At 39.5% G+C, this 12,530-nt stretch overlaps 1 long non-coding RNA gene across 1 annotated transcript; it reads left to right on the forward strand.

Moving 5' to 3' along the window:
* Positions 1 to 4,258: 4,258 nt before the first annotated feature.
* On the forward strand, positions 4,259 to 11,758 carry LOC121140668. Its single transcript, XR_005877593.1, has 2 exons — positions 4,259 to 4,434; positions 11,543 to 11,758. It is a non-coding gene; the product is annotated as an uncharacterized LOC121140668 (long non-coding RNA).
* Positions 11,759 to 12,530: the final 772 nt, after the last annotated feature.

Below are 12,530 nucleotides of genomic sequence, written 5' to 3' on the forward strand. Positions count from 1 at the left end.
CTTTTCATGAAAGGCAACAACCTTAAATTTTTGAGGATCACAATGCTTTTAATTCATAAAAATGTGTGCATAAGAACAAATCATTTGAGTAAGACTAAATTCCAAGGTTTAGTATTTCAAACTTTTCTTATATTGAAATTTGTAAACAATATACTTCTGATTGTTCTTCTTAAAATTGTTTGCATTTATTTGTTTATTTAGTGCAGTATATGTATGTATGTATGTGTGAATGCATGCATGCACACATGCATGAATTCCACATTGCACTATGGAGGTCAGAGGAAACATTACAGAAGTCAGTTCCCAGCTTGATCATACGATGTTGGTTCTGGGAACTAAACTCGGGTCATCAGTATTGGAAGCAGATGGGTAGAAAGAAAATGAGCCATCTCACCTGCCCTAACTATTCTTAAAACAACTACTTCAAGTGGAAAGTATGGATGATAGACATTCTCTGTTTAAAAATTAGTAGCACAAGTTTGACAGGTACAGGTGTGCTAGGACATATGTATTAGGAAGGACAGCTGTCTGAAAATTCAAGAAAGGCTCTGTCACTCTAGGAGTCTCAGAACCAAAGAAAACAAAGATACATAATCCTGTCCTAAAGAAAATAAGAAAAAGATCATGGGTGGCGACATTCAAGGACTTGTAGACACAGACTGTCTGATTCACAAGGAGATATGATGTATGTGTACCTGGGTTCTGCTGAGATTTGGCAAGTCTTGGGTCCATGGGATAAAGGAACCTCATTGATAACCAGCATATTTACCTCTGAGTTAGCCCAGAATATTGCTCATTCTACCCCTAAATGCAGCATTTGAAGGTCAACAAATCCTCCTCCACTGGAATTTCATTAAAAAGTTTGAGAATGCCTGCAAAATGTAAAAGCAGAAATGAACATAGCCCAGGTAATCTAGTAAATTGCATGAATTTCAAGGTCACCATCGCCCAGGTTTTATTAGGTGAATGACTATTCAGCAATTTTAAAGAATGGCTGCAATTTCATCTTGTCTATTAGAAACTTTACAGTAATAAAGGAGTCCTAAATGTGCTATGAGAACACCTGGGGCTCAGGACCTGCTCAGCTCCTTACTTGTTGTGGGATATTGGGCATTTTTTTTACTTCTCTGATCCTTAGACTCTTAACTGGGAGTCCGCAAGCTTTTCTTTCATTGCAATTGGACTCTATGAGACAACTTGCAATGAAATACCAAATGCGATTTGTTGTAGAACTCTGCTTGGGTGGTGCTGTTTCCAGTCTTCCTACATCAGCTTCTTTGTCACTAGCTGCTTGACTTCAGCAAATTGTGTCATTGATCTGACCCTGGCTAGTTCTCATCTAGGAAACAGGAAAAAAAAAAAAGATCTTACAGAGCCGTTGTGAAAAGTGAATGAATTAATTCTCAAAGAGCTCAGATTGCCTAACACAGCAGGCTTTCTGACAGCATCATTTCCTTTATTAGGCACCTTCTTCTGTGCAAATTCCTCCTATAAAATGGAGATTCATAGTACATATTGCCAAAGTGCTATTAACAATTGGAACTCTATACTGATCATGTTCTAAAGTCTCACAAAACTTCAGCTGCTAATATTATGAGACACTGCCTTGTGGTATGTCATTGCCAGTCAATTCTCTCTATATAATGCGCTTTTCTTAATGTAAGGCTAGCGAATTGGGTTCACATCCAGTAACTTCAGAGTTGGTCTTTTGTCTGTACTCTGACAAGACATTGCATTAAGGAGAAATGTGCTTGTATTTTCAATGTTAGGATTGAAAGACCAGACCTCTTATCCACGCTCACTGGAGCATGCTGCACTCCTTCGCTCAAAGGCATATGTGCACTCAGAAATGGGTAAGCGAGCCTCACAAGAGCTGACAGCATTTTCCACGCTTTTCCAAGCCTTTGTGTACAAAACAGAAAAAATGATGATTGAAGTGTAAACAGATCAGAGATGATTAACAAATTCAGGAGTAATGGCTGAGATCTAAGTTGGTTATGGAGGAATAGACGACTTTCATTTATGACTTTTCCATCATTTAGATAAAATTTTTTCTGGGGAAAGCAATGTCTATTGTGTTAGAAAATGTACACTGCATGAAACTTGAAGACCTGGTTTTCATTTTATCTAAACAAATGATATTTGCATCAAGGAGACTAACCATATGACCTTCTAGACCCTGTTTACCTCTCTTAGCACAAATACAAAGAGCTTGCTGGATACTGTGTATGGTTATAGGATACTGCTCTGCAGATTCTGCCGTGTTTCACATGTTATTGTTATATGATTATTATGCCCACAGGACTGCTAGCCCTTTTGTGAGGTATGAAAGAAGCAAACTAAAGTGAATATGTTCAAGAAGCTAACATCTTGCCTTGGAGAAAGATGAGACTCACCTTTTTTATTGGAAGAAGAGATGAAACTCGTCCCCATTTAAACTAATCAGAAACATTTTCGATTCTCTTGTCTGCAAAACAAAGAGAAAAGTCTCCTTTTGAGTGTTCATGTCCACCTGGATACTCAGTGATCCTCAACAGCACGAGATATCTCAAACATCATTTTTCAGCATGGCTTTTAGACTGGCCTTAGACATCATGAGAGTCACTTTTAGTTGGGACTTGGGGTCTGTGTGTGTGTGTGTGTCTGTGCATGACCAGAGCTCAACACTGAATGTCTCTCTCAATCACTCTTCAACTGAGATTTTTGAGGCAGAGTCTTTCATTGACCATGGAACTTACTGATTTGGATAGACAGCATTGTGTCATGGTATAAGACACACAGTACAAGAGCAGACAATTACATGCACTCCCAGGCCAACCTGAATATGAGTACTCGCTTTGTATGCTACCTTATTCTCTTCTACAACATGACACTGACTTTTTCTCCTTGTTTCTCATTTTTATTATGTGGGAAGAGTAAGTCTTGCTTTCAATTTATAAACAAGTGAATGATGAATTAGAGTGACTAGTGTAGAATTTTGTAAACCGTAGCTTAGCAAGCCATAAAGCTCTTACAGTGTGGGTGTTCGGTACTTTGCCAACCACCACAATGCCTGACACATGCTTGAAGTTTCATCAGTGTCTATCAAACGAATGCTCTTTTGGGATGTGCATTGCATTTAGCTCTGGTGTATCTACTGAGCCTTGCTAGCCCTTCCTCAGCCAGAAAATCTAGAAATAGCATAAGGATATGCACTTACTCACTCATAATATGTTAGGGTTTTTCTGTGCTTTTCACATAAAGAGTATTTTTCCTTTAACAATTTCTAAGGATGCACTGAATGAAATTACAAATTGTTTGCTATTACATAAGTTTCACTTGGATATTATTAATAAATAAAGCATTTCTAAGCATCTTTCTAAATTATAATAAGATATTATCAGTGTTTTTTAGGAAAGAAATCTTTACTACTCTGTGTCATATTGTAATTCTTGGCTTCACTAACAAAACACTAAACATTATATTGAAATGACACATGATTTTGTTTTATTTTAGCATTTGATTCAATCCTGTCAACTTTGTTTATTATGTGATTCTGGGTCATCTGAGGTCAAGTTCTGAGTCTGAATTATTCATTCTTTTTGAAACATGTAAATAAATGAGTTGAATACACACAGACTTAAGTTTGCAGGAGCCTCTTGTGATGGTCCAGCAATAAATCCATTATATCTCCTTCCAGCGAGCAGGTTTACTGGAACCTGTAATAACCTAATGGTAAAGCATTTCACTGTCACATGACCTTGATACCACAACTATCAACAAAACTAAATTTTATTTGCTACCCCACAGCTTTCAGATTTGTTTCAGCTAACATTTTAACAATCCATAACCACAGGAAAAACTGTTCCCCTTTTATATCAGTCTGCTTCATTGTGAAACAAACAGAGTTTGTCTTCTTGAAGCTCTGGGGGTTAGAAGACTAAAATCAAAGTGCCAACATGGATATATACCTTGGTGAGAAAAAACTTTCTGGCTTGAAAACAGTGAGTTTCTTACTGTGCTGTCTCAATTAACAGAGGGAAAAAATGAAAAAGGGAGAGAGGAATAAGTGGAGGAAAAGGTGTACAAAGAAGAAAAGAGAAGAAGAAGATGAGGGGGAAGGAAGAGGGGATCCAGGGAGGATATGGTGTTTCTTTCCAAGGACATAAATTCCATCGTAAGGATTTCAGTCTATGACCTCAATTCCTATTGAGCATCACAATGGCCCCATTTCAAATGCCATCACTTTGTGTTTAAGGTTTCCTTGAGGTGACAGGGTCTATCTACAGTGCCTCGTTCACCCACTAAAGGCTTTTTACCACATGAATAGCAACTGGCTTGCTCCAAGGGTTTGATCAAATGCCGACAGATATGAAGGCAAAACTAGAACCCTTCAAACCCTTCTATAGTCTTCGGAGGGAAGTGAACTCTACAATTCTTCACATTCGACTCCAGGTAATTCTCTAACCATTCCCTCTTGGTTTTGCACCAAGTAATTTAGGTCAGTAAGACTCAACTGGGGGATATTTTTCTGACAATGAGTCATGGAAAAGGCTAGGGTTTGTTAGCTGGTAGAAGATAGGATTACTGTTTAACATGTGAGAATACTCAGCTTAGCTGATCCCAAGAGGGAAGACGTAGTCTAGGGCTTCAACAATATAAAGGTTGAAAACCCCAAACACAGTGGAGTGAAGACATGTGGTGTCTTGTTTTGACTTCTGGGGCCTTCATATCATCGTACAAGGTTTGTGGACCACCTTCATTCGTCAGGATTCTCAGTCACTCAGGAGTGTTGCATATCCAACTTTTGATTTCAGTTCTAATATAAAAGTCCTCTGTTCTCTGAAATCTGGTCTAGTAGTGTCAGGGTCAAGGCCATCTGCCTCCAAACAGGAGAATCAGTGAAGAAAGAGAAAGGAAAAAACGCTTTGCAGAAAGGCTGTCATACAATGGAAACAAGGACTAGTGATAAGAGGTAGGGGAAGAGTGGCAGAAGAAAAGGGGAGGAGAAGGAAGATAAAGGCAAGAGGAAAGAAGACAGAGAGGAAGGAAGAAAGGAGGAGGAGAATAAAGAGTCAGGCAGAAGAGGAGACAGAAGAATGTTGATTTCTGATCTACAACTTTTGACTATCACTAACAATGTCATTATGGGAAAATTTAGTCTTTCTGAACCCCAGTTTTCTTGTTTGGAAAGTGAAAATAATTCTCTGTATCTTACAATATTGATTACAAGGTCACAAATGATGCTAGAAATAGTTATTAATGAAAAACATTCATTAATCATAAGCAATAATACACCATATTTATAGTAGTTATATTTCATATTTGCTGTTCATTTTAACCATACATGGTTTATAATCAAATATTTTGTTTACCGTTATGTATTTCACAAGTTTAAAATTATATAGTAGTCAGTTGAAAGTATCATTGACAGTGGAACCAGGTCACATTTCTGCACCATCATACATTAGTAAGCTTCTCCACTTCAGCCATGAGTCAGATGTTTGAAAAGGTTAAGTAACCTGCTCAAATAACAAGTCTGGAAAAGTTCAGCCCTGGGATTCAAAATCAAGTCTATGGCTGGTGAGTCCTCCTTCTCAGTAATACTGTACTCACTAATGTAAGGATTTAGAAATAGTACAAGCATAAGGCAATGATGCAAGAGTTGGCTATGTGGAAAGTCAAGGTAGAGCAGAGAAAGAGTTGAGATTATGACCATGTTGTGCCTGATGCTTCCTTGGGCCTGGGAGAAGGTAGGTGACCTGCTTGCACAAAGGGAGCATATGATGACAAAAATGTTCAAAAGAACTTGATTGACTGTCCTACTGGTATAACAGCCCTGGCCACAAAGGTCACAGTAGTGGGAAAGTACAATGCAGTACTGCAGAAATTAAAGTGGTTGTCCTCCATAAGGCCTCCTGTGTGACCCACTCTGTACAAGGTATCCATAGCTTCCCCCACGGCTTGCATTTAGCCAGCACTGCTCTGTCATCTTCAGAGCATGCTCTGGGAGTATAGCTCCCTGTTCTCTAGTTAATTAGCCATCTAAGGGATGCAACTCCTAACAGGGCATCACATTCTCTTTCAACTCTGAGGCCATTGTTCCCTCCCCACCAGGTACAGCTGACCTAGAAAGAGCCATATTGTGACAATGCTGGGACTATTTATTAGGCAACCTATTTTCTGCTCCAGGTCAGCCAACAATGGAAGAGGCAGCACAGAAAGGGGTGATTGAGAGGTGAGTTCAGTCGCCAGTGGGGCAGTCAAGACAAAAAGGAAAGAAAAGGAGGAAGCTGTGTGCAATTGACATTCAGATTCAGGGGTGCTGTGTGCTGCCAGAGGACACATGGTAATATTGCCCCCTCTCTCAGCATACACACTGAATTCCAGTGAGATATCTCTCTGTATTGACTCTTCTGCTGCATAGAAACTGATAGTGATGGTAGAATTATAAACCTTGCCTCCTCTAAATAGTAAGGTATGTACTTTGTCCTGACCAGGCACCCGCTCACTGCTCTGATCTCTTTTCTATTCTGGGGCCCTTTTCCATGTGGTTGATGCTCCACTCCAGGTACTTGGATAGAGAAATGCATTGATAATTCCTGCCCTCAGCCAGGCTTTACTTCTTTCTTGTGGTCTCTGGCTCCTTATCCCCAGCCTTCACCTACCACTTACCATCTCCTCATAGAAGACATGCTTGGAATGCAATTTTGGGTCAGGAAGTAATTATGAGAGTTGCAACATGAAATCAACATTTTTACTTATTAATAATTTAATAATGACCAAAGAAGTTGTATGTGTTTAAGTTGCATGTGTTCTGCAGTGTTTAAGCGAATCATTTCCCCATGCATTGGAAGACACCTTAGTGGTTTGTGATGTTTCCAATGGATGAAAAGCCCTAACATAGTTGCAAAGTCATCAAGGAGATGCCTGGCCTAAAGAGAAACACTTCCAACGATAGGAAAAAAACATATGACATCAGTGACCTTCCTAGACAGCACGATTTCTGTATTTTTCATGATAGGATAGTGAGTGCAGAAGATAAAAGAATGCTGAGCTACTATATGCAAAAGGGGCTCAAATCTCCTGGAGGAATTGTGCAGCCTGTTAAGTATGAGCATCCAATTATTACAAACCAGGGACTGAGTTGCTAAAAAAAAGTAACACCCCGCTTTGCCCATGTATGAAATGGGTGAAGGCAGATGTCATAGGGCTGCCATGCCGTTATTTCCTCCATTGACTCACCCAAAAACAGCAAAACAATATGTTATGAGGAGAGACCGAGTACCCAGGCAAGCAAGCATATGCAAGTGTCAACAGCTCGGAGTCAGGCAGACATGAGCAGGACCAGCCAAAGCCAGTGACATCAGTGGCACAGGTGACACTGGTCACAAATCCTTAAGGTGCTTCGTGCACAGCAGCTTAAAAAACCAACTTTGATCAACTCATGGCTAGAAAAGAGCCCCTCATGCTTTCTTTTCTGCCTTGTGTGATTTACCTCTGCAGTAAATTCTCAGAGTGTTATAAATAAAAGGTGTTACGGGGAATTCCTTATTTGTTTTAAGGAATGGAGACCTGGCATCCACAAAGGTCCTTCCACAGTTACATTCATCATAGACCTGGGTTTCCCTCAGGTGAGACCCTGAGCTTCTGCCCTATCCACTCTCCTCAGCATGCCTGTAAAAACTCAAGCACAAATCTCTTCTCTCACCTATGGAGAAATGGTTGTTGGTCAAAAAATGACTGAGAAAATATAAACAGGGAGATGGCAAGAAAAGCAGGAGGGGCAGGTGGGAGGAACTTATGTGTCCTGTTTAACCTCCCCATTAGTCACCCAGGAGGGGAAGAAATAGTCTTTTAATGAAATGTATGGTCGGCATTTAGAAGGTGTGGTAATAATTCACTCCCAGTTTGTGCAGAGCAACATCCAACAACTTATTCCCATTCGGTCCATTTGGAACTCAGACAAGGTCTTCAGAAAGGCTGCTAGCTCAGCTCTGGAGAAAATTAACCAAACGCCTCAGCCAGAAGGAGCCTGATAAGAGCAAAGCAGGCATGCATTTGACAGCAGCCTCGGAAATTTGCACGTTCAAAAAATCAAAATAAAAATGCCAGAGCTATTTTCAGAGCCAGGATAATTGTGGTGACATTTGATCAATGTGGGAGGAAGTGATAGATCCCTCTTTCAAAAAGCCTAGGGAGACCACACCCTGACACAGGCCTTGTTTCCCAACCTCTAAATGCTAAGAGAATGTGAGTCTGAGCTGATATTAAAGACTCTACTGAGAAACTGAGTGACTGCATTATTGCAGAGATTGTAGCAAGGTCCATGTGAAGAGCTTTCTCTGATGAAGAATTCCCTGAGCATTCAGTGGATCTTTTGCTATCGTCACAGAGCTCATAGTAAGGACCTCAGAATGCAAATCATGCCCTTAATTACTTTCCATGCACGAGGAGGGTGGCTGGACATATAAAAAGGAGGAAGGCTTATAGCATGCTCACTGCATCTTGCATCCACAGATAATCTTGTCTCCTTCCAAAACTCGTCTGCCTTTGGGGGATCTACTTTACAGTATAAGAAGAGGGAGAAGAAGCAACTTAGTGTTTTCATTGCATCCCTCTTCTTTTTGTTGGGGTATCAGCTATTTGTTTTTCGCCATGGATACTGCTTCAGTGAGCATAGATGTATATGTGTCTCCTCAGTATTTTGATTACAAATCCTTTGAATAAAATCCAATGCTATGAGGTTTCCAGAAACTTCAAGAAAGAAAAGGAGGGACATTTTCTTGGAACAGATTGGAATCTGTTCTCTGAATAGATGGGACATGGGAATAACAGCAAAGCAGATATCCAACTGAGAGGGGTTCCTGTGACAAGAGTCTCCAATGAAAAGTCAGGTGTTATGCTATCAGGCCTGTCTTTATATATGTGACATAATCTTTTCCCCCTGCAGTTTGTAAATTTTTTTCTGTTTTGATTATTATGTGTCTCAGGGAGTTTCTTCTCTGGTCATGTATATTTGGTGTTCTCAGTGTCTCCTACATCTTGATAGGCATTTCACTTTCTATATTAAAAAATTTACTTCTATTACTTTGTTGAAAATATTTTCTGTACCTTTGACATGGTTTTATTCTCCTTCCTTTATACTTTCCATTTGTAGGTTTGGTCTTTTTATAGTGTCCCAGATTTTCAGATGTGTTGTACCTGGATTTATTTAAGTTAACGTTTTCTTTGACTAATCTAGCCATTCCTTCTACATTGTCTGGGAGAACTGAGATCCTGTCTTCTACATCTTCTCATCTGTTGGTGAGGCTAGCCTCTGAGTCTTTTGTTGGATTTCCTGGGTTTCTTATTTCTAGGATTATTTCAGTTTGTTTGTAATTTAGAAATTCTATTTATAGGTTAAATTCCACTTTCAAGTTCTGAATCTTTTTTATTTTCTCATTCAATTGTTTGTGTTTTTATGGTTTCCATTAAGACAATTATTCATTTCCTTTTTAAGGTTTATAATTGCTATTTTGAATTACCTTTCTTGAGCCTCATCTAAATTGTTTCCCTTAGGGTCTGTTACAGTAAATTGCTGGAAAACACATATTGCCTTGGATGTTCATGGGTTTTTTGTTTGTTTGTTTTTGTGCTCAGATCCAGGCATTTCCAGTTATGATGTTTGAGGTGTTTCTTGGTGTGCTGGCTAGTCTTGTGTCAACTATAGTTACCTGAAAGGAGGGACCTAAATTGTGATATGTCTTTAAAGTATTTTCTTAATTAGTGATCCATAGAGGAGAGCCCAGCCCATTGCAGGTGGTTCCATCTCTGTGCTGGTTGTCCTAAGTTCTATAAGAAAACAGGCTGAGAAAGCCATGAGGAGCAAGTAACTAAACAGCATCCTTCCATAGCCCCTGTATCAGCTCCTGCCTCCAAGTCCCTGCCCTGTCTGAGTTCCTGTCCTGACTTCCTACTATGATGAACAGCGTTATGGAAGTGTAAGCCAAATAAAGCCTTTCTGCCTCAAGTAGCTTTTTGGTCATGCTGTTTAATCATAGCAATGGTAACCATAACTAACGCATCTAGTCTAGGATTTGAGTCTAGCTGGGTGTTTCATTGTTTGATTGATATTGTTTGTCCCCATCTTGGTCCTAGCAAATATAGTATCTGTGGGGTACCTGAGTCCCAGTCAAGTGGCTTTGGGTCACTGGAAAAAAAGTGATTCTGTGCATCAGTGGGGAGTCACAAAGGAATGAAGATTGGCTAGAAAACAGAAAGGATGAAAAATAGCGGCAGGAAAGAACTAAAAGGATATTGGGTCCACATCAGGAGGCCAACTCCCTACATGATGGGGGTGGGCTCTCTGGAAGAAGTGGTCATACAGGCTGGCAACATCCATTCTGAGAGTTGTCTGAGGAGGCAAAAAAGGAGGAGAGGAACAGGTTACCTCTAATCTTGCTGGGACCTAGCCAAGTGTGTGGGTCCCTGGTAGAGAGTGGTTCTTAAAATGTTTATTGATTTTTGATAGTTCTTTCTGTGACTCTTTCAAACACATAGGGAAAATGTGGGTTTCATAGTAAAGGAAATCAGGTTTTTATTAAATTAATACCCGTAATCACACATATTGGTAATTTTGCTCTCTTAATTTTTCAGAAGTAGATTTTGAGCATCTTCTTGCTTACCACTGCACAAAACAGCTTGATTTTTTAATTTAATTTTATATTGTAACCATAATTCACTTTAAAATTTTTAATTAAGTATTTAATTTAATTTCAAAATTGTAATTACTTTTGCAAGAACCCAATCTAAGACAGTTTTGTTGAAAATATAATAGAAATAGAAAAATGCTTCTCTTTAGGCCAAATTACTCAAAAATAAATCAATGATATAATACAGCAAATATTTTGAAAGTTAGAATTTCAAAGAGAAATGTGGAATTCTCACCCACAAGTGAGGTCAAATTTGTGAGCTGACTATGCTTTTTGGTTGTTGTTGTATTTTATGTCCACAGGTGTGAGCATCTGACTGGTAAATGATCCAAGAATAGAGAACTCATGGATATCTAACAGGGTCACCTGAGAGTACTTGAGAAAGGACTCCAGAAATGAGTGTCTTTAAGCAGTTTCAACTAGTGTCTACAGTTACTCAGCTGGATATTCACTTGTTGGCCTTCTGTCCTAAAATGTTCTAACAACAGGTTTGGTGGCTTGAGAGATGACTGACTCCATAATCAGGAGTATCTTATGTCTTTGTCCTTTTCCACCCACTGGACAGATCAACTTCTTGAGCCTACATAATTATTTGTGCACACTTTTCTCCACCCCTTGCTTTCCTTCTGACAGCCTATTGGATTCCATGTGGCAATGTCTATGCAGATTCCTGGGCACATTCTGACTTGCTCAGTTGTCCTCTTCCTGACTGCGTGCATCTGTTTTTGTATTTAGCATTTTGGATGCTAAATATCTGTTGATGACTTGTGAGATACTTCACGAAAAGCAAGGCTGAAGAGTGTTTTGTTTATTTGGGTGACCCAGTACTGATCACATATCTAGATGTTGAATAATTTGTTTTATCACAGGCTGAGAATTCACCAGAAGTTCTGCTTGCCTGAATAGACAGCTGATATGATCTGCTGTTGCCATCCTTGTGCTGCCTTGGTTCCAGATTTTGTCATCGAACCCTGTGAAGACATGAGCACCTGCACCTGACTTCAAGTACCAGAACCACAGTCCTAGTACCCAGAAAAGACTTACTCTGTTGCTATGAATTGTCAAATAAAATTTAAGTGAAACCACTTATTCATCCTTTCATTCATTGACTTACTTAATTTATCCAACATTAAGTAGAAAATAAAGTTTTATTTTAGGAAGAATATAATCCCAGTCACCTCGTTTCTTCCATTTCATTGTGACCTTGTTGCAATGAAGTCCCAGTAGTTTCCAGATGATTACAGGAAAATCCTATCCTGCATCTGATTTTTCTGTAGGATTTCCCATACTCATAACATGAAAGTTGACAGAGTTCAATTGAACAGTTGAATTTGGGATAACTAGCCATATTCTAAACAGCTTTAATATGTCTTGAATCTGCCAGCCGCATTCACTGAGAGAGATACACAGAACACTTTCTATAAACAGAGGGTAGGGACAATATCTAATGATCTGGGATACATTTGATTAGTGACCAAAGAAAAAAGCAAAATCCCCAAGCCATGCTCTAACACAGTACCTCCTGGAAAGAACTGAGATAAAAACATAAGGTTATGACAATGACTCTAGAAAATGGAGGTTGAGGTGGAGTGACCTAGTGAAGCTGGAAGAAAAGGGCCTCTGAGTCTCACAGAAGCACAGCACCCAATGATGATGTCAGTTTGAGCATTTGCTTCAAGGCATGGTTAGTCAAGTGGGGTATCCCATTTACTCCCATTATTGTGGGGAACCATTCTCCTCCCTCTCAACATATGAAACAGGGGTTTTGTGTGCTTTGTTGGCTGAATAACGGCTAATGGGCATCAGGAGCTTAATCAAAACCCAGCCTCTTGTCACTCAAAGGTATTTGCTCTTCAC

The sequence above is a fragment of the Mesocricetus auratus genome, unplaced genomic scaffold (assembly GCF_017639785.1).
Source record: "Mesocricetus auratus isolate SY011 unplaced genomic scaffold, BCM_Maur_2.0 Super-Scaffold_100006, whole genome shotgun sequence".
In the NCBI taxonomy this organism is placed as follows: domain Eukaryota; kingdom Metazoa; phylum Chordata; class Mammalia; order Rodentia; family Cricetidae; genus Mesocricetus; species Mesocricetus auratus.